Raw genomic sequence first — 23,692 nt, forward strand, 5'->3', positions numbered from 1 at the left:
GTTGTTTTACTATTATTGTTGATGTTATGATTAATAGTCTCATTTAACGCTGCTTTGTTATAATGTTTACTCATATAGAAAGTTCTTGGCTAAAAAAAAAAAACACAACATACTGAGCACATGACAAGGACAGTGGCTGAAGATACGCCACACAATCAGAGGAACACAGTCGAAAGAGGTCAAACAGAGTCCAAAATAATTACAGTCCTTAATTGTACCTGTTACGAGTTGGGGATTTAGAATATAGTAATACGTCTACCCAGATCCCAACAGGTAACAACAAAAAAACAAAGACAATCGGACTATAAAAGGGTAGACAAAGGATGCGAGTTTTCGTTGTGTATAATAGAGTACCATAAATCCCTTAACAAAATATTCAGCTTATAAATTACCCTTAACCAAACTTAACCTAAACATTAACAGTATATACATATTAATACAACATAAACAATTTTGAAGCAAGTGGACGTGGGGGAGTTAATACAAAATACAAGTACTTAAGTGAGGAGCTGAGATGGCTGACGAGTAAGGCTGAGTATTGTAGAAGACGGTAGGTAGTCACTGTCCGTAGGTTTAGAGGATAGATGATCCTGTGGTCACTTCCCAGAGCCAAGTTCTCTCTCCTCGAATTGGAGCTGACAAAGAAGACTTTGAGGAGGTGACGCAACAACCAGGATATGGAGAAGGGAAACCTCGGAGTGGTAACTAAGACGAGTCATACTCGTGTCTCGTCCCTAGATGGCGTTGCTCGTGGTGCTGGGTAGGTAGATCAAGACAATAGATGGCGTGGTTCGTAGTGCTGGGTGGAGGGGTTCGTAACATACCATAAAAACTGAGTTATATAAGCACAGGCACCGTCACATAAGGTACATAATCAACGGTATACAATCACAAGGGTACAAGCCAAAACCTCCGGATGTGACCTTGAGACCAAAAATACATTTAAGAGTGGCAAGTCAAGGTCTTTATACAGGACAGGTGTGAAGGCGGAGACTAAGATGGATCTATGGTGGTTAGTCATCCACTTCGATGTTCCTGAATACTATACACACCAGGAGTACAGACAATAAACAGAAAAAGTCAAATTAATTATAGATAATGTTTAAAAGGATTAATTTAACAGGAAATTTGTATAATATTAGAGTGACATGGAGGTGAGAGTTCCTTAGCCAGGCAGAGGCAGGTGTAGTTCTCTTGAGACACTGAGCCTCTGCCCATGTTTACACCGACACCTCCTCGTTTTTGTTTTTTTAAGTCTCTATGCAAGTGATTTATGTCAGAAATTATCACGGGTATGTTACGGAGGCGACACCAACATCTGCCTCAGTGTGTCAAGAGTGGCAGTGAAGAGGGAAGGGGGTGTGGGGTAGGGGGTGCTGGGGAGGGGTGAGGGGTAGGGGTGCTGGGGAGGGGATGTGGGGGTGGGGTGGGGAGGGGATGTGGGGTGGGGGTGCTGGGGAGGGGGTGGGGGTGCTGGGGAGGGGATGTGGGGTATGGGGTACTGGGGAGGGATGTGTGGGGTGGGGGGTGCTGGGGGGGATGTGTGTGGGGTGGGGTGCTGGGGGGGGGGGGGGGGGATGGGGTGTGGGGTGGGGGGCAGGGGGATGTGGTGGGGTGTGGGGGGGTGGTGCAGGGTGCTGGGAGGGATGTGGGGGTGCTGGGGAAGGGAATGTTCTCAATGCAGGAAGTGTGTCACCACGCGCCAACCTCACATCCTGTCACCACCCCACCCCACATGTCACCACACCACCCCACATGTCACACACCACCCCACATGTCACACACCACCCCCACATGTCACCACACCACCTCACATGTCACACACACCCCCCCACATGTCACCACACCACCCCCCATGTCACCACACCACACCACCCCCACATGTCACCACACATCCCCACATCTCACCACATCACCCACATGTCACCACACCACCTTCACATGTCACACACCACCCCACATGTCACCACACCACCTCCACATGTCACCACACCACCCCCATGTCACCACTCCACCTCTACATGTCACGACACCATCTCCACATGTCACCACACCACCCCCACATGTCACCACACGACCCCCACATGTCACCCACACCACCCCCACATGTCACCACACCACCCCACATGTCACCACCCCCCCACATGTCACCACACCACCCCCACATGTCACCACACGACCCCCACATGTCACCCACACACCCCCACATGTCACCACACCACCCCCATGTCACCACACACCCCCACATGTCACCACACCACACCACCCCACATGTCACCACACATCCCCACATCTCACCACATCACCTCCACATGTCACCACACCACCTTCACATGTCACCACACCACCCCACATGTCACCACACCACCCCCATGATGTCACCACTCCACCCCTACATGTCACGACACCATCTCACATGTCACCACACCACCCCACATGTCACCACACGACCCCCACATGTCACCACACCACCCCACATGTCACCACACCACCCCACATGTCACCACACCACCCCCACATGTCACCACACACCACCCCACATGTCACCACACCACCCCACATGTCACCACACCCCACATGTCACCACACCACACCACCCCACATGTCACCACACAACCCCACATCTCACCACATCACCACATGTCACCACACCACCCACATGTCACCACCCCACATGTCACCACACCACCTTCACATGTCACCACCCCACATGTCACACACCACCCCCACGTGTCACCACACCACCCCCATGTCACGACACCATCTCCACATGTCACCACACCACCCCCACATATCACCACACCACCCCCACATGTCACCACACGACCCCACATGTACCACACCACCCCCACATGTCACACCACACCACCCCATGTCACCACACCACCATGTCACACCCACATGTCACACACCACCCCACATGTCACCACACCACCCGCACATGTCACCACACCACACCACCCCCACATGTCACACACAACCCCACATCTCACCACATCACCTCCACATGTCACCACACCACCTTCACATGTCACCACACCACCCCACATGTCACCACACCACCTCCACATGTCACCACACCACCCCCACATGTCATCACTCCACCTCTACATGTCACGACACCATCTCCACATGTCACCACACCACCCCCCATGTCACACACGACCCCACATGTCACCACACCACCCACATGTCACCACACCACCCCCACATGTCACATGTCACACCACCCCCACATGTCACCACACACCCCACATGTCACCACACCACCCCCACATGTCACCACACCACCCCCACATGTCACCACACCACACCACCCCACATGTCACCACACAACCGCCACATCTCACCACATCACCTCCACATGTCACCACACCACCTTCACATGTCACCACCCCCACATGTCACCACACCACCTTCACATGTCACCACCCCACATGTCACCCACCACCCCCACGTGTCACACACCACCCACATGTCACGACACCATCACCACACACCCCCACATGTCACCACACCACCCCCCACATGTCACCACACGACCCTACATGTCACCACCACACACCCCCACATGTCACCACACCACCCCACATGTCACCACACCACCCCATATGTCACCCCACACACACCACACCACCCCCACATGTCACCACACCACCCCACATGTCACCCACACCACCCCCACATGTCACCACACACCCCCACATGTCACCACACACCCCACATGTCATCACACCACCGCCACATGTCACCACACCACCCCCACGTCACACGACCCCCCACATGTCACCCCCCCACATGTCACCACACCACCCCACATGTCACCACACCACCTCCACATGTCACCACACCACCTCCACATGTCACCACACCATCCCCACATGTCACCACACGACCCCCACATGTCACCCCCACATGTCACCACACCACCCCAACATGGCATCACACCACCCCCACATGTCACCACACCACCCCACATGTCACCACACCACCCCACATGTCACCACACCACCCCACGTATCACCACACCACCTCCACATGTCACCACACCACACCACCCCACATGTCACCACACCACCCCCACATGTCACCACACCACCCCACATGTCATCACACCACCCCCACATGTCACCATACCACCCCACATGTCACCACACCACCCACATGTCAACACACCACCCCACATGTCACCACACGACCCCCACATGTCACCACACCACCCCCACATGTCACCACATCACCCCCACATGTCATCACACCACCCCCACATGTCACCACACCACCCCTACATGTCACCACTCCACCTCCACATGTCACCACACCATCTCTACATGTCACCACACCACCCCCACATGTCACCACATAACCCCCACATGTCACCACACCACCTCCACATGTCACCACACCACCCCCACATGTCTCCACACCATCCCCACATGTCTCCACACCACCCCCACATGTCACCACACCACCTCCACATGTCACCACACCACCCTCACATGTCACCACACCACCTCCACATGTCACCACACCACCTCCACATGTCACCACGACCAAACTGTGGGGACATTGACCAGGTATGCCTTGTTTGAGTCATGTCAAATTTTTAGATTTGCTCCGCGAGGGGGACTAGTTTATTGGGCACCCCTTTGCATCTTATGAAAGCGCAGCGCAAAAGCATTTACAGCGCCCAACAGGGAAGCATGCGGTGTTCTTGCTTGCCTTCGTCACTCATGCATTAAGGACGCAAGTGCCTGAAGGCGTGTCAGCTGAATTGTTTACTAAGTTGTTTACGAAGCCATGTCTTGGGTCAATAAGGCTTTTCCTACTGTGACCTGCCCAGTTAAGACTTCCTGCTTGACTACATGAACCACAGTTACCAGGAGAAACACTCATTAGTTGTCTCTCTCCTCTCCTACATTACGTGGCAACACTGGCTGTGGGATCCCTGTTTTTATGTACAGTATTTGTTTGAGCTTAGTTAAGAATCTTATTTGTGGAACCAAAATCACTAGAATTTCTGAGGACAGAACAGGTTAAGATAGGATAGGATAGGATCGGATAGGATAGGATAGGATAGGATAGGATAGGATATGGTAGCAGGGTGTGTCAGGCAGCTGCTGGATAATTGTCCCCCTCAGGTCTTGTGTTTACAGTAGTTCTTGAGTCTTTCCTTCACTAGTTGGTCTTTGTGTATCTCTCTTGGTCTCCTTATACACAGTCGAGGTCTTGGTCTCCACACCCTCTAGTTGAGGTCTTGGTCTCCACACAGTTCAGGTTCTCCGTGGTCCAGGAATAAGGCTTTCTTCATGTTACCTGCTGTAGATGTGAGAAAAATATAGAGTTCTTTCAGCCAAGGTGTAAGAACCAAACAGAATCAGTTTCTCTTCTGGTAAATTAAAAGTACATATAATAATGATAAATAAAGATAGAAATAAGTCAATTATTAAGTGAAGAAGTAGATTTATTAAGGTATTTATATATTAAGCTAAATAGTTATGATCAAGGCTGCTTCCTGTATTACTGAATGAGCTGACCGTGTGGCCTATATGCTGGGTCAAGTTGTATAAAGCTCACAGCTACACCCCACAAGCTGAACAGGACTAGGGCGGCCACCACTATCACCAGGTCGCGCCGCACCAAGAGTAATGTGGTGCTAAATCCTGATGATACTCCGTGAAGGCGTTTTGGTCGCGTGTGAGATTACTAGAGGAGTCGACTTACTCCTTCCTCAACCCCGGCAGACAGGTGACGTCCTCTGCTGGGTCTCTGATGTGCAGAAATAGATTATATTGATTTCCCACGTGAGTAAGGAAAAGATTACTTAGATTTCCCCCGTAAGGAAAATAACAGAAGTAAATTATATTCTTATGGTCTGCACATCGAGGAACATACCACAGTAAAGTTCCTGGTTATATTACGATAGGTGAAAAAGTGTTACATTAATATTTTATCTGGCGTAGAGTTCAGCAGCGTTGGTGTAGTCCAGATTCCTGTCTCCTCAGAAGCTGTACGTGAGCCAAGTGTCCCTGGCGTCACGTACCACAGCTCGAGAGGTGATGGTCGGGAAGAATTTGTTTTTTTAGACACTGTTGCTCTTCTACCATTACTGTCCTGCCTCACACCGTACGTTACTAACCTAACCTAACCTAACCTAACCTCGCTGAGACTGGTTCGCTGGGATGTACTGTAGGTGTCACTACACACCCACACACACACACACACACACACACACACACACACACACACACACACACACAATAAAATTAAACAGTATTCATAAATGGGAGGAAAGAATGCGATTATTTAATTTACGACAGGAGATACCTGCCAGACAGCTGCCAAAGATGTATATGTTATAAATAGAATCAATTTTAAATGTTGAAACTACAAGGGTAAGAGCCTCCCCTGGCACCTGTTCTGTCTCCTTCACTCTTGGCTCACTCTAGTCACCATTCCATTCTCTTATTCACACACTGATCACTCTTAGTCTATGTCTCTATGGTAAAGAAAATTAAGTATTATATTCAGTTCTAAGAGAATTTATTACAGGTTGGCTTTTAGTAATCTATAAGACCAACAGAGATAAGAGCACCAGCCTGGAGCGGAGGAACCAACATTACCACACATTAAGCAGTTGTTGTTTCCTCTTATTTACTAAACAGTCATGGTACACTTTTACCCTCAGCCACTTTTGATCAACACGGTAAATGTTATATAAAGGTTGTCTCTTGTATAAAAAATAATGATTATATTTACTCTTATGTTTATCCAATGTCATCGTCTTCCGTCATAAACTGTCGCCGCTCGTTACTGTCCACACTGTAGTAAAACACACACACACACACATTTGTACTACTAACATATCAGAGTCAGTTAATAAACTCTGTACGTTAACTATGAGGTACAGTACTTGTCCACTCCTTGCTTTATTTACCATCACATATATTTATTCCTCACGTGAGACTATGAGGTGCATCAGCTGTTTTATGGAACAAACTCCTCAATTTTAGCCCTACTGGCCGGGATGTAGATACAGAGATAAATAAACGTCCTCTTCTTGTTTATAGTTTATTGATACAGCAGACTGGCTATACAGTACCATCATTAGAGACTGTACAGTATGTGGGCCACCATCCTCCATACTGCGTGTGTATATCAAACACTAACTGGAGTTAATCATAATCATCAATAAAACAACGAGTATCGCTGCATCACCTGTCGCGACCCGTTGAACAGTTGACATAACTCGCAGGCGGCGCCAAAACTTGCTGTATTACCTCCCATTATATCGAGGAAAATATGTTGTTGGAGTTGTAAACCAACATTAAGCCAAATGTTGTTTCGAGATAAGCGAGTGTAGTGTGTCTCACTCACAGGACACAACTGTGGAGTAACACGATGATTGACAAGAGTTGTCAAGTAATAGAAAATACAAGTCCTAATTGTCATCAGGTATAGAATGTTAAGTATCAGGTTAAAATGATAATTGTTTTCATTTGTCATATTGGGGGACCGGTGGTAGAAGCGGTACCGTTCTTGCCTCGCAAGCGAGATGTCACGGGTTCGATTCCCGGGCCGGTGGAGGTTGTTTGGACTTACTTCCTAGCCCCCATTAGTCCCTATTCACCTAGCAGTAAAGTAGGTACCTGTTGTAAGTCGAAAGTTGCGAATTCGTATTCAGGGACAAGTTGTTGGAGCTTCCAATAACTTGATGACATAAACCACTGACTCTTCAGGCTTCTATGCCCTTGACTCTTCAGGCTTCTACGCCCTTAACTCGTGAGACATAAAGGCAAGCATGAACTTAGCATGCTTCCCTGTTGGGCGCTGTAAACGCTTCTGCGCTTCACCTTACACAAGGATGTACTGTAGGGGGGTGCCCAATAAATAAAAAAAAAATAAAATAAAATAATAATAATATCGTCTCGCGTTAGCCAGAATAAAATACCTCAGCTCGCTGCCGCCTTCTGAAGGGTTAGAGACAAGGATGAATATATCTCTTGTGACCATTGTGAAGCCCAGCTGACGGTCTGTGTTATCGTGCGGTCTGTTTAGTAATAATTATTGAGTATTTTGTTATGGTTATTGATAATGTTTTCCATATCAACAAGTATTTTATTTTGATTTTAAGTGACGGGATTATAAACAAAATAAACAAAAGTCATTAGAGATATAAACAAACACAAACATAAGACAGAATCCAGTTGAGCGATTAAAATCGTGTCGGATCATCACTTTGTTTATCAGCAATAAAAGTGACAAGATAAACTCCGGCGCGTGACGTGTAGCGTGTATCATGCAGGTAAAAGGAGTCGTTTCATCATCCTCCCCTGCTGAACAGCTTACATGTATACAGAGGCGTGGTAAAACGAGTCTGGTTTCTGGTATAATTTACTAGTTAGAAAAAGTTGCCATTAACTACCACTAAAGTATTGACAGACATATTGTTCATTTATTTATATCAAGTGAAACCTCCATATAATGGACTTATCTCTCCATATAATCCGTTAAATGGAGGTTTCATATCTAACAGACCCTCGATATAATGAACTTTCATCTCTATAGTACGTATATAGTTCATTAAATGGAGGTTTCACATCTAAGAGACCCTCGATATAATGGACTTTCATCTTCATATAGTTCATTAGATGGATTTCAATTCAATAGACCCTCGATATAACGGACATTCCTCTCCATATCGTCCATTAAATAGAAGTTCCACTGTACTAACATTAAGGTCTCCCACAAGGAGGATGAAATCTCGCCAAGTTTTCACATTTTTTTTCAGGTCAAAACATAAACGATATTCTCGGAGCAACTGTCAGCGATTTTGCATGAATATCTCACCTTCAATTACGATAAACACCCAGAACTGACCACCACACCACACCACACACACCACACCACACCACATCATGTTATTATTTCTACTGAACCTATAATACATCACAATATTCGCAAACAAACTCTCCCTACTGCTTTGAGGAGTGGCTCTGTGTATGTGTGTGTGTGTTGTTTAATTCTCTGAGGTTAATATTTTGACCTGATATTTCTTGGTCATAATCACGTTGTTCCGATTGATTGTCTCTCACACACACACACACACACACACACACACACACACACACACACACACACACACACACCAAACATGACACATACATCAAGTGGGTGAGAGAGGCAGGAACAAAAACAATGGTACTTCAGCGACAGTACAAGAAGTTGTACACTGATTTATATAACAATATATACTGAGGTAACTCGGTGGTGTATAGCACGTTGATGAAGGGAAGGTTTATACACTAGCAGGGACTGTGAAGCTGAGTTAATTACGGGGGGTTGTAATTGTTATGTACAGGAGAGAGAGAGAGAGAGAGAGAGACACACACCGGCGACACGGCTACCCTCCTCCACTCTCACTGTCCTGTACACTCACCTTGCCTCACTAGTACTGTCTATCGTTAACAATACTGTACCTGTAAGGGTTAGGTTAGGTTAGGTTAGTTAGGTTATATCTATATACATATTGGATTTCCTTAGTTATATAAACACTGTATGGTATGATAGTCCGCTAATGCTGTCACCTCCTCACTGGCAACACTGTCACCTCCTCACTGGCAACACTGTCACCTCATCACTGGCAACACTGTCACCTCCTCACTGACAACACTGTCACCTCCTCACTGGCAACACTGTCAATTTCATCACAGGCAACACTGTCACCTCATCACTGGCAACACTGTCACCTATTCACTGGTAACACTGTCACCTCATCACTGGCAACACTGTCACCTCATCACTGGCAACACTGTCACCTCATCACTAGCAACACTGTCACCTCATCACTGGCAACACTATCACCTCATCACTGGCAACACTGTCACCTCATCACAGGCAACACTGTCACCTCATCACTGGCAACACTGTCACCCCTCAATGACAACACTGTCACTTCATCACAGGCAACACTGTCACCTCCTCACTGACAACACTGTCACCTCCTCACTGGCAACACTGTCACTTCCATCACAGGACACAACTCATCACTGGTACACCACCTCACTGGAACACTGTCACCTCATCACTGGCAACACTGTCACCTCATCACTGGCAACACTATCACCCCTTCACTGGAACACCACTCTCATCACTGGCAACACTGTCACCATCACAGGCAACACCGTCACCCCACTGGCAACACTGTCACCTCATCACTGGCAACACTGTCACCTCATCACTGGCAACACTGTCACCTCATCACTGACAACAATATCACCTCATCACTGGCAACACTGTCACCTCATCACTGGCAAATACCTATCACCATGACAACACTGCCTCATCACAGGCAACACTGTCACCTCATCACTGGCAACACTGTCACCTCCTCATGACAACACTGTCACCTCATCACTGGCAACACTGTCACTTATCACAGGCAACACTGTCACCTCATCACTGGCAACACTGTCACCCTCATCACTGGCAACACTGTCACCTCCTCACTGGCAACACTGTCACCTCATCACCAGCAACACTGTCACCTCATCACTGGCAACACTATCACCTCCTCAATGACAACACTGTCACTTCATCACTGGCAACACTGTCACTTCATCACAGGCAACACTGTCACCTCTACTAGGCAACACTGTCACATATCACGGCAACACTGTCACCATCACTGGCAACACTATCACCTCCCAATGACAACACTGTCGCCTCATCACTGGCAACACTGTCACCTCCTCACTGACAACACTGCTACCTCACTGGCAACACTGTCACTTCATCACAGGCAACACTGTCACCCATCACTGGCAACACTGTCACCTCCTCACAGCAACACTGTCACCTCATCACTGGCAACACTGTCACCTCATCACTGGCACACTGTCACCTCATCACTGCAACACTGTCACCTCCTCACTGGCAACACTGTCACCTCATCACATGCAACACCTCACCTCATCACTGGCAAAACACCACCCTCAGGCAACACTATCACCTCCTCAATGACAACACGTCACCTCATCACTGCTAACACTGTCACCTATTCACTGGCAACACTGTCACCTCATCACTGGCAACACTGTCACCTCATCACTGGCAACACTATCACCTCATCACTGGCACACTGTCACCTATTCACTGGCACACATTCATCACTGGCAACACTGTCATCATCACAGGCAACACTGTCACCTCATCACTGGCAACACTGTCACCTATTCTGCAACTGTCACCTCATCACTGGCAACACTGACACTTCATCACAGGCAACACTGTCACCTCATCACTGGCAACACTGTCACCTATTCACTGGCAACACTATCATTTCATCACTGGCAACACTGAATACCGTTGTAAATATCCCCAGAGTTAAAAAAAAGAAAAAAAGTTAAATTGGTCTATGTACTACGGACGTTATTTTCACCACCAGCTAAAAGAAAAATTACTAACGAAGGGAACCGGTGTTGGGTGAGTGTGATATAAAGGAGTTTACGCTTGGTGTTGTGACACTCCCCTGGCAGGTTATTCCAAGAGTTCACAACTGTTACCTTTGACAATATTCTCCACTGATAACTTTTTAACGTGAAGCCGTGATCTTACACCAAACATGTAAACCGTTGTGACATATTAATCGTCACCTGGTTATAGTAATCATATATTAGTCGTCAACTGGCTATAGTACACACATATTAATCGTCACCTGGCTATAGTACTCATTTATTAGTCGTCACCTGGCTATAGTACACACATATTAATCGTCACCCTGGCCTTAGTATTCATATATTAGTCTTCGCTATAGAACTCATATATTAGTCGTCACCTAGCTATAGTACTCATATATTAATCGTCACCTGGCTATAGTAATCATATATTAGTCGTCACCTGGCTATAGTACTCATTTATTAGTCGTCACCTGGCTATAGAACTCATATATTAGTCGTCACCTGGCTATAGTACTCATATATTAGTCACCTGGTTATAGAATATATATTAGTCGTCACCTGGCTATAGTACTCATATATTAGTCGTCACCTGGCTATAGTACTCATATATTAGTCGTCACCTGGTTATAGTAATCATATATTAGTCGTCACCTGGCTATAGTACTCATATATTAGTCGTCACCTGACTATAGTACTCATATATTAGTCGTCACCTGGCTATAGTACACATATATTAATCGTCACCTGGCTATAGTACTCATTTATTAGTCGTCACCTGGTTATAAGTACACACATATTAATCGTCACCTGGCTATAGTACTCATTTATTAGTCGTCACCTGGCTATAGTACACACATATTAATCGTCACCTGGCTATAGTACACACATATTAGTCGTCAAATGGCTATAGTACTCATATATTAGTCGTAACTTGGCTATAGTACTCATATATTAGTCGTCACCTGGCTATAGTACACACATATTAATCGTCACCTGGCTATAGTACACACATATTAATCGTCACCCTGGCTTAGTATTCATATATTAATCGTCACCTGGTTATAGTAATCATATATTAGTCGTCAACTGGCTATAGTACACACATATTAATCGTCACCTGGCTATAGTACTCATTTATTAGTCGTCACCTGGCTATAGTACACACATATTAATCGTCACCCTGGCCTTAGTATTCATATATTAGTCGTCACCTGGCTATAGAACTCATATATTAGTCGTCACCTAGCTATAGTACTCATATATTAATCGTCACCTGGCTATAGTAATCATATATTAGTCGTCACCTGGCTATAGTACTCATTTATTAGTCGTCACCTGGCTATAGAACTCATATATTAGTCGTCACCTAGCTATAGTACTCATATATTAGTCGTCACCTGGTTATAGTAATCATATATTAGTCGTCACCTGGCTATAGTACTCATATATTAGTCGTCACCTGACTATAGTACTCATATATTAGTCGTCACCTGGCTATAGTACTCATATATTAATCGTCACCTGGCTATAGTACTCATTTATTAGTCGTCACCTGGTTATAGTACACACATATTAATCGTCACCTGGCTATAGTACTCATTTATTAGTCGTCACCTGGCTATAGTACACACATATTAATCGTCACCTGGCTATAGTACACACATATTAGTCGTCAAATGGCTATAGTACTCATATATTAGTCGTAACTTGGCTATAGTACTCATATATTAGTCGTCACCTGGCTATAGTACACACATATTAATCGTCACCTGGCTATAGTACACACATATTAATCGTCACCCTGGCCTTAGTATTCATATATTAGTCGTCACCTGGCTATAGAACTCGTATATTAGTCATCACCTGGCTAAAGAACTCGTATATTAGTCGTCACCTGGCTATAGAACTCGTATATTAGTCGTCAACTGGCTATAGTACTCATATATTAGTCGTCACCTGGCTATAGTACTCATATATTAGTCGTAACTTGGCTATAGTACTCATATATTAGTCGTCACCTGGCTATAGTACTCATATATTAGTCGTAACTTGGCTATAATTACTCATATATTAGTCGTCACAGCTATAATTACCTGCAAATTAATCGTCACCTGTATAGAACTCGTATATTAGTCGTCTCCTGGCTATAGAACTCGCATATTAGTCGTCACCTGGCTATAGAACTCGCATATTAGTCGTCACCTGGCTAGTAAGAACTCGTATATTAGTCGTCACCTGGCTATAGAACTCGTATATTAGTCGTCACCTGGCTATAGAACTCGTATATTAGTCGTCACCTGGCTATAGAATTCGCATATTAGTCGTCACCTGGCTATAGAACGCGTATATTAGTCGTCACCTGGCTATAGTACTCATTTATTAGTCGTCAAATGGCTAGAGTACTCATATATTACTCGTCAACTGGCTATAGTACTCATATTAGTCGTCACCTGGATATAGTACTCATATATTAGTCGTCAACTGGCTATAGTACTCATATATTAGTCGTCAACTGGCTATAGTACTCATATATTAGTCGTCAACTGGCTGGCTCGCCTATTCAAATCATATATACTATAAATTATCATCAACTGGCTATATACTTCGTCAAAATGTATAGTACTCATAAATTAATCATCAACTGGCTATAGTACTCATATATTGTCGTCGTATCATCAACTGGTCGTCAATAGTACTCATAAATTAATCATCAACTGGTTATAGTACTCATATATTAGTCGTCAACTGGCTATAGTATCATATTACGTCACCTGGCTATAGTACTCATATATTCGTTGTCAACTGGCTATAGTACTCATAAATTAATCATCAACTGGCCTAGTACTCATATATTAGTCGTCAAATGGCAATAGTAATCATATATTAATCATCAACTGGTTATAGTACTCATATATGGTCATCCTGGCGAAGTCGTCTCACTGGCTATAATACTCATATATTAGTCGTCCAAATGGCAACCAGTACTCATATATTATCATCAACTGGTTATAGTACTCATATATTAGTCGTCAACTGGCTATAGTACTCATATATTAGTCGTCAACTGGCTATAGTACTCATAAATTAATCATCACTGGCTATAGTACTCATATATTGGTCGTCAAATGGCTATAGTACCATAAATTAATCATCAACTGGCTTAGTATCCTATATTAGTCGTCAAATGGCAATAGTACTCATAAATTAATCATCAACTGGTTATAGTACTCATATAGTCGTCAACTGGCTATAGTACTCTATTAGTCGTCACCTTATAGTACTCTATATTAGTTGTCAACTGGCTATAGTACTCAAATTAATCATCAACTGGGCTATAGTACTCATATATTAGTCGTCACCTGGCTATAATACTTATATATTAGTCGTCACCTGGCTATAGTACTCATATATTAGTCGTCACCTGGCCTGAGTACTCATATATTAGTCGTCAACTGGCTATAGTACTCATATATTAGTCGTCAAATGGCAATAGTACTCATATATTAATCATCAACTGGTTATAGTACTCATATATTAGTCGTCACCTGGCTATAGTACTCATATATTAGTCGTCAACTGGCTATAGTACTTATATATTAGTCGTCACCTGGCTATAGTACTCATATATTAGTCGTCACCTGGCTATAGTACTCATATATTAGTCGTCAACTGGCTATAGTACTTATATATTAGTCGTCACCTGGCTATAGTACTCATATATTAGTCGTCACCTGGCTATAGTACTCATATATTAGTCGTCAAATGGCAATAGTACTCATATATTAATCATCAACTGGTTATAGTACTCATATATTAGTCGTCAACTGGCTATAGTACTCATATATTAGTCGTCAACTGGCTATAGTACTCATAAATTAATCATCAACTGGCTATAGTACTCATATATTAGTCGTCAAATGGCTATAGTACTCATAAATTAATCATCAACTGGCTATAGTACTCATATATTAGTCGTCAAATGGCAATAGTACTCATAAATTAATCATCAACTGGTTATAGTACTCATATATTAGTCGTCAACTGGCTATAGTACTCATATTAGTCGTCACCTGGCTATAGTACTCATATATTAGTTGTCAACTGGCTATAGTACTCATAAATTAATCATCAACTGGCTATAGTACTCATATATTAGTCGTCAAATGGCAATAGTACTCATATATTAATCATCAACTGGTTATAGTACTCATATATTAGTCGTCACCCTGGCCTGAGTACTCATATATTAGTCGTCAACTGGCTATAGTACTCATATATTAGTCGTCAAATGGCAATAGTACTCATATATTAATCATCAACTGGTTATAGTACTCATATATTAGTCGTCAACTGGCTATAGTACTCATATATTAGTCGTCAACTGGCTATAGTACTCATAAATTAATCATCAACTGGCTATAGTACTCATATATTAGTCGTCAAATGGCTATAGTACTCATAAATTAATCATCAACTGGCTATAGTACTCATATATTAGTCGTCAAATGGCAATAGTACTCATAAATTAATCATCAACTGGTTATAGTACTCATATATTAGTCGTCAACTGGCTATAGTACTCATATTAGTCGTCACCTGGCTATAGTACTCATATATTAGTTGTCAACTGGCTATAGTACTCATAAATTAATCATCAACTGGCTATAGTACTCATATATTAGTCGTCAAATGGCAATAGTACTCATATATTAATCATCAACTGGTTATAGTACTCATATATTAGTCGTCACCCTGGCCTGAGTACTCATATATTAGTCGTCAACTGGCTATAGTACTCATATATTAGTCGTCAAATGGCAATAGTACTCATATATTAATCATCAACTGGTTATAGTACTCATATATTAGTCGTCACCCTGGCCTGAGTACTCATATATTAGTCGTCACCTGGCTTCAGTACTCATATATTAGTCGTCAACTGGCTATAGTACTCATATATTAGTCGTCACCCTGGCCTGAGTACTCATATATTAGTCGTCACCTGGCTTCAGTACTCATATATTAGTCGTCAACTGGCTATAGTACTCATATATTAGTCGTCAAATGGCTATAGTACTCATATATTAGTCGTCACCTGGCTATAATACTTATATATTAGTCGTCACCTGGCTATAGTACTCATATATTAGTCGTCACCTGGCCTGAGTACTCATATATTAGTCGTCAACTGGCTATAGTACTCATATATTAGTCGTCAAATGGCAATAGTACTCATATATTAATCATCAACTGGTTATAGTACTCATATATTAGTCGTCACCTGGCTATAGTACTCATATATTAGTCAACTGGCTATAGTACTTATATATTAGTCGTCACCTGGCTATAGTACTCATATATTAATCATCAACTGGCTATAGTACTCATTATCAAATTAGTCATCAACTGGTTATAGTACTCATATATTAGTCGTCACCCTGGCCTGAGTACTCATATATTAGTCGTCAACTGGCTATAGTACTCATATATTAGTCGTCAAATGGCAATAGTACTCATATATTAATCATCAACTGGTTATAGTACTCATATATTAGTCGTCAACTGGCTATAGTACTCATATATTAGTCGTCAACTGGCTATAGTACTCATAAATTAATCATCAACTGGCTATAGTACTCATATATTAGTCGTCAAATGGCTATAGTACTCATAAATTAATCATCAACTGGCTATAGTACTCATATATTAGTCGTCAAATGGCAATAGTACTCATAAATTAATCATCAACTGGTTATAGTACTCATATATTAGTCGTCAACTGGCTATAGTACTCATATTAGTCGTCACCTGGCTATAGTACTCATATATTAGTTGTCAACTGGCTATAGTACTCATAAATTAATCATCAACTGGCTATAGTACTCATATATTAGTCGTCAAATGGCAATAGTACTCATATATTAATCATCAACTGGTTATAGTACTCATATATTAGTCGTCACCCTGGCCTGAGTACTCATATATTAGTCGTCAACTGGCTATAGTACTCATATATTAGTCGTCAAATGGCAATAGTACTCATATATTAATCATCAACTGGTTATAGTACTCATATATTAGTCGTCACCCTGGCCTGAGTACTCATATATTAGTCGTCACCTGGCTTCAGTACTCATATATTAGTCGTCAACTGGCTATAGTACTCATATATTAGTCGTCACCCTGGCCTGAGTACTCATATATTAGTCGTCACCTGGCTTCAGTACTCATATATTAGTCGTCAACTGGCTATAGTACTCATATTAGTCGTCAAATGGCTATAGTACTCATATATTATTAGTTGTCAACTGGCTATAGTACTCATAAATTAATCATCAACTGGCTATAGTACTCATATATTAGTCGTCAAATGGCAATAGTACTCATAAATTAATCATCAACTGGTTATAGTACTCATATATTAGTCGTCAACTGGCTATAGTACTCATATTACGTCACCTGGCTATAGTACTCATATATTAGTTGTCAACTGGCTATAGTACTCATAAATTAATCATCAACTGGCCTAGTACTCATATATTAGTCGTCAAATGGCAATAGTACTCATATATTAATCATCAACTGGTTATAGTACTCATATATGGTCATCCTGGCGAAGTCGTCTCACTGGCTATAATACTCATATATTAGTCGTCCAAATGGCAACCAGTACTCATATATTATCATCAACTGGTTATAGTACTCATATATTAGTCGTCAACTGGCTATAGTACTCATATATTAGTCGTCAACTGGCTATAGTACTCATAAATTAATCATCACTGGCTATAGTACTCATATATTGGTCGTCAAATGGCTATAGTACCATAAATTAATCATCAACTGGCTTAGTATCCTATATTAGTCGTCAAATGGCAATAGTACTCATAAATTAATCATCAACTGGTTATAGTACTCATATAGTCGTCAACTGGCTATAGTACTCTATTAGTCGTCACCTTATAGTACTCTATATTAGTTGTCAACTGGCTATAGTACTCAAATTAATCATCAACTGGCTATAGTACTCATATATTAGTCGTCAAATGGCAATAGTACTCATATATTAATCATCAACTGGCTTATAGTACTCATATATTAGTCGTCACCTGGCCTGAGTACTCATATATTAGTCGTCAACTGGCTATGTACTCTATATATTAGTCGTCAAATGGCAATAGTGATATTAATCATCAACTGGTTATAAGGTACTATATTAGTCGTCACCTGGCCTGAGTACTCATATATTAGTCGTCACCTGGCTTCAGTACTCATATATTAGTCGTCAACTGGCTATAGTACCCATATATTAGTACATCACCCCGGCCTGAGCACTCATATATAATCGTCACCTGGCTTCAGTACTCATATATTAGTCGTCAACTTATTATGCTCATATATTAGTCGTCAAATGGCTATAGTACTCATATATTAGTCGTCACCTGGCTATAATTATTTCATATATTAGTCGTCAACTGGCTATAGTACTCATATATTAGTCGTCACCCTGGCGGACTATTCATGGATATTAGTCGTCACCCTGGCTTAAGTACTCATATATTAGTCGTCAACTGGCTATAGTACTCATATTAGTCGTCAAATCATATAGTACCTTGCTATATTAGTCGTCAACTGGCTATGGCAATTACATAGTCGTCAACTGGCTATAATTTATATATTAGTCGTCAACTGCCTATACTGCTATATAGTCGTCACCTGGCTATAGTACTCATATATTTGTCGTCAATATTTAGCTCATATATTGTCGTCAACTGGCTATAGTACTCATATATTAGTCAAGTGGCCTAAGTATATATATATTAGTCGTCACCCTGGCTATAGTATATATTAGTCGTCACCTGGCTATAGTATCTATTAGTCGTCACCTGGCTATAGTACTCATATATATAGTCGTCACCTGGCCTGATAGTCATGTATTAGTCGTCACCTGGCTATAGTACTCATATATTAGTCGTCACCTGGCTATAGTACTCATATATTAGTCGTCACCTGGCTATAGCACTACTTATCTGTGTCGTCACCTGGCTATAGTACTCATATATTAGTCGTCACCCTGGCTATAGTACTCATATATTAGTCGTCACCTGGCTATAGTACTCATATATTAGTCGTCACCTGGCTCATATATTGAGTCGTCACCTGGCTCTGTGCTTATATTAGTCGTCACCCTGGTTAAGGGCTCATATATTAGTCAACCTGGCTATAGTACTCTATATATAATACCACCGGCTATAGTCGTCGTCACCTGGCTATAGTACTCATATATTAGTCGTCACCTCTAAGTACTCATATATTAGTCGTCACCCTGGCTATAGTACTCATATATAAGTCGTCAACTGGCTATAGTACTCATATTAGTCGTCACTTGGCTATAGTACTCATATATTAGTCGTCAACTGGCTATAGTACTCACATATTAGTCGTCACCTGGCTATAGTACTCATATATTAGTCGTCAACTGGCTATAGTACTCACATATTAGTCGTCACCTGGCTATAGTCCTCACACATTAGTCGTCACCTGGCTATAGTCCTCACATATTAGTCGTCACCTGGCTATAGTCCTCACACATTAGTCGTCACCTGGCTATAGTCCTCACATATTAGTCGTCACCTGGCTATAGTCCTCACATATTAATCGTCACCTGACTATACAATAATACTCGCATGTATCAATGATGCTTTACCCCAGCTTCGGTCCCTCCCAAATATTGTTCAACCATCGAATTCTTTTCCTCGTAGTATTGAATTCATGTACTCAGTATCTCTTTCCACCATTAAATTGAACGTCAACAAATGATGCGGGCTCAACGAAGTGTATACATTGCAGTATAAGCTTCACTTAGCTTAAACAGGCGATGCTGGGGGATTTCATTCCGTTGAAGAGTAGTAAAACATCACAACATCAACATAATAACCTCTGATGTTTTCACCTAACCTAACCTTGTGTTTATGTTGGTGGTACAGCGGCGGTGCGCTTGTTTCTCACCACTGTGTAGCAAATTAAATTCCAGTTTAGGGTGGGTGAGAGAAAAGTGTTTCCAGTGGGACCCACCGAGCATCTCCTGTACTGTACTAACACTGGACCCGCGGGGATGGTCATGTCCGAGATACCGATCAAGATATAAATATTGAGCGTAGAAACCTTTGCCAAGAGTGTACTTATTTTCCTTTTTTAAAGATTTACTGCTCTGCGGTAAATCCATCCATGTTTCTCTAAAATGTTTCCGATATTATGTTACACTTGATTTGAGGGACATATTTCTAGATTTTTAATTGTGAACTGAGGAAACTCATTTAACGGTAAGAAGAAGCGCTTGGAACCACACCTGGGAAATACCAGTGAGCGTCTCATTTATGGTCACTGAGGCGCTCACTGTTCTTAGGCCTCTACAACTACGCCACCTCCCGCTTGGTGTTAGTGTGACACTCGTACCAGCGTCATGACTGGTGTTGACTCAACCAATTGTGCTGGGAGCCACTAGTAATTATCAGCTGGTAGTGTATGGTGACCCCCCACACTCACTCCCGCTCAGCTCTGTCCCACCAAGGCGGCGAACTTAGTTGTCACAGCGATATTGTCGTCGCCAACACCTGTTCCCTCTAGAGTACTTACCTGGGCTGGTAAGTATTTACTTACCGACGTCCTCGTCACATATACTTTCCTCCGCCTCACCTGACCTTCACTTGGGCTTTTAGTTCCTCATTTTGTTTAATGATTTAAGAGCTTTGGGGAAAGAAAAAAACTTGTAGTAACTTATAGTGGTCGTGGACGGTGCTTCATCTCATAAGATAGTGACTGTGACTCTCTGAGACGAGATGTTTGTCCCACAAGTTCGTATAAATAACCTTATAGTGGTGTGTCTTTGCTCACACATTCGTAAATAGTATTTTAGTCTCATTGACGAATCAACTTCGTAAGTAAACATCATGAGTAACTCCAGCAATGTTCTGTACAGCCTTCATAACACCTTGAATCACTGTCTCCCTCAGTAGGAGTTGGTCATGGATGGATTCATTGTAGTTTTTTGTGTATCTGTTACTTCATAATCAATCTGGAGTGTACTAAGGATATTAGACAGATAAATCTATATATGTTTCATACACATGGCTGTTGGGAATCTTTAACACAAATTTCGCTCTGCACCTGAGGAGCGCTAAGGCGATGTAGGCTCTGGTGATCATCTCTTTATAATATGTAATTAAATAGATGCAAGATCTCTTGAGGGGTGCGACAGCCGAGTGGATACAACTAGCGACTCTTGTCATAAGGGTCTTTGGTTCGCACTTGGTGCACCCCAAGTCCACCCAGCTGAGACTGTGTCCCTAACTTTAGAGTTGGGTAAGTGAAGGCGAGAGTACATATCTGTTAGCCACACTAAATCCGTGTGTACCAAAGGCTTATTATTTAATGTGTTGTATCTACACTGCCGCTCGCGAGGCGGGCCGTCTGGCCTAAGCGGCCCACTTTCAGGAGTTCTTGGCTACAGACACCAGAAGGGAAGGGTCTAACTTTTAAGATCATACCCCTAACTATAGGTATAACCTTGACACATATTTAAGGAAGATGGAAGTTGTGATAAAGATAGTACGTGTGTTGACTGGTAGAGGGCAGCGCTGTGACCTCCTTGCATGAGTCACCAGGTGCCGTCGGGGACGTCTCTTCCTGACCCTCGGCGTCACCTCTTCATCTACACAGTATTTTCACGGTTAATGCTGGAGACGGTTTGTTTTACCCTCGAAGAAGAGGAAGTCCATAAATCAAGTTAAATAGACTTTGGAAGGTTAGCTTGAGAAAATAGAAAAAAGAGTGGGAAGTTGAGTCTTATTTTAGCGAGTGGTGGGGCGTGGTGAAGGAGAGGTTGGGTGTAGGCGGTATATAAGATGCGTTGGTGCGCTTCCCCCCCACACCTCTGCCCTGCACCTCGCCCCGTCAACACACCTCCGCTACTGCCCCGGTACGCTGGCCATGTGGTGCTCACAGTGTTACTTGACAGTGATCCTCTGAGTTGAGTGATTGGAATTTCTTTCATAATTAACTTACCATTCACTGATATCTATCGCCCTTAACATGTGACTTATCTTACTGCAGGGAGGATCAGGAGAGAAGAACCTTTCACCTGGTCATTGCTTCACCTGAGGACTGCTGCAGGTGCCACCGCTCTATCTGCCACTTTCATTACTGACATAGCGGACGTCTTTACTTAGTCAAGATGACTACCCTCCTCTCCCTCCGCGACCAGCGAGTAGTGGTAAAGTATTTATATTTGAAAAAGATCGACCCAACAGAGATACACAAGCAGCTGATGGCTGTCTGTGGTGAGGGGACCACTTCATACAAAGTGATACGCGATTGGATACAGGATTTTCAAGATGGACGCGAGGATCTGATGGACCAGTGCCAGCGGTGCGTGGGGTCCAATGGAGGAGTCAACAATGGAGCCGTGGCACCTACCGATCCAGCCATTGTGGTGCGGCTGGAGGAGCTCATCAACTCAGACCGGCGCGTCACGCTGGAGCAGGCGTCCGAAATGGTGAACGTAACTCAACACACGTCACAAATGATCATCACTAATGTGTTGGGACTGAAACGCGTGTGTGAGCGGTGGGTGCCTCGCCTCCTAACACCTGAACAGCGACAAACCCGCATTGCAACTTGTCAAGAGTTGGTGGACCGCTACGAGGCCGAGGGCGACGAGTTCTTGACCAAAATCGTGACGGGAGACGAGACGTACGTCACTTATTACATGCCTGAGAGGCGAACTTCATCAGTAAATAAGTTCCCAAGTTCTCATGAGAAAGCTAAAGTTTTTCAGAGTAAGTTCCGTGTGTTGTATGCCATCTATTACGACATTCAAGGCTTACTCTTGGCCCACCCGGTACCAGATCAAACGCAGATGACGTCAGAGTACTACGCCTACCTTCTGCGAGACCTCCTTGTACCAGCCATCAAAAGGAAGCGTCGCGGACCTGCAGGGAAAGATAGAGAAATTATTCTCCTTCAGGAGAACACGGCCCTACATAATACTAAGGTGACACAAGTGGCACTGAGGGATCTAAACATTGAGACACTTCCCCATTCTCCGGACTCCCCAGACCTCCTACCATCAGAATACTGGCTCTATCCTCACCTTAAGGAGCAGATCAAAGGTTCCTCCTTCAAGGACCGTTCAAGCACCTGGTCGGCCATTCATCATCACACCAACAGCTTCA

Source organism: Homarus americanus, unplaced genomic scaffold, assembly GCF_018991925.1.
Source record: "Homarus americanus isolate GMGI-L3 unplaced genomic scaffold, GMGI_Hamer_2.0 scaffold36188, whole genome shotgun sequence".
Lineage (NCBI taxonomy): Eukaryota > Metazoa > Arthropoda > Malacostraca > Decapoda > Nephropidae > Homarus > Homarus americanus.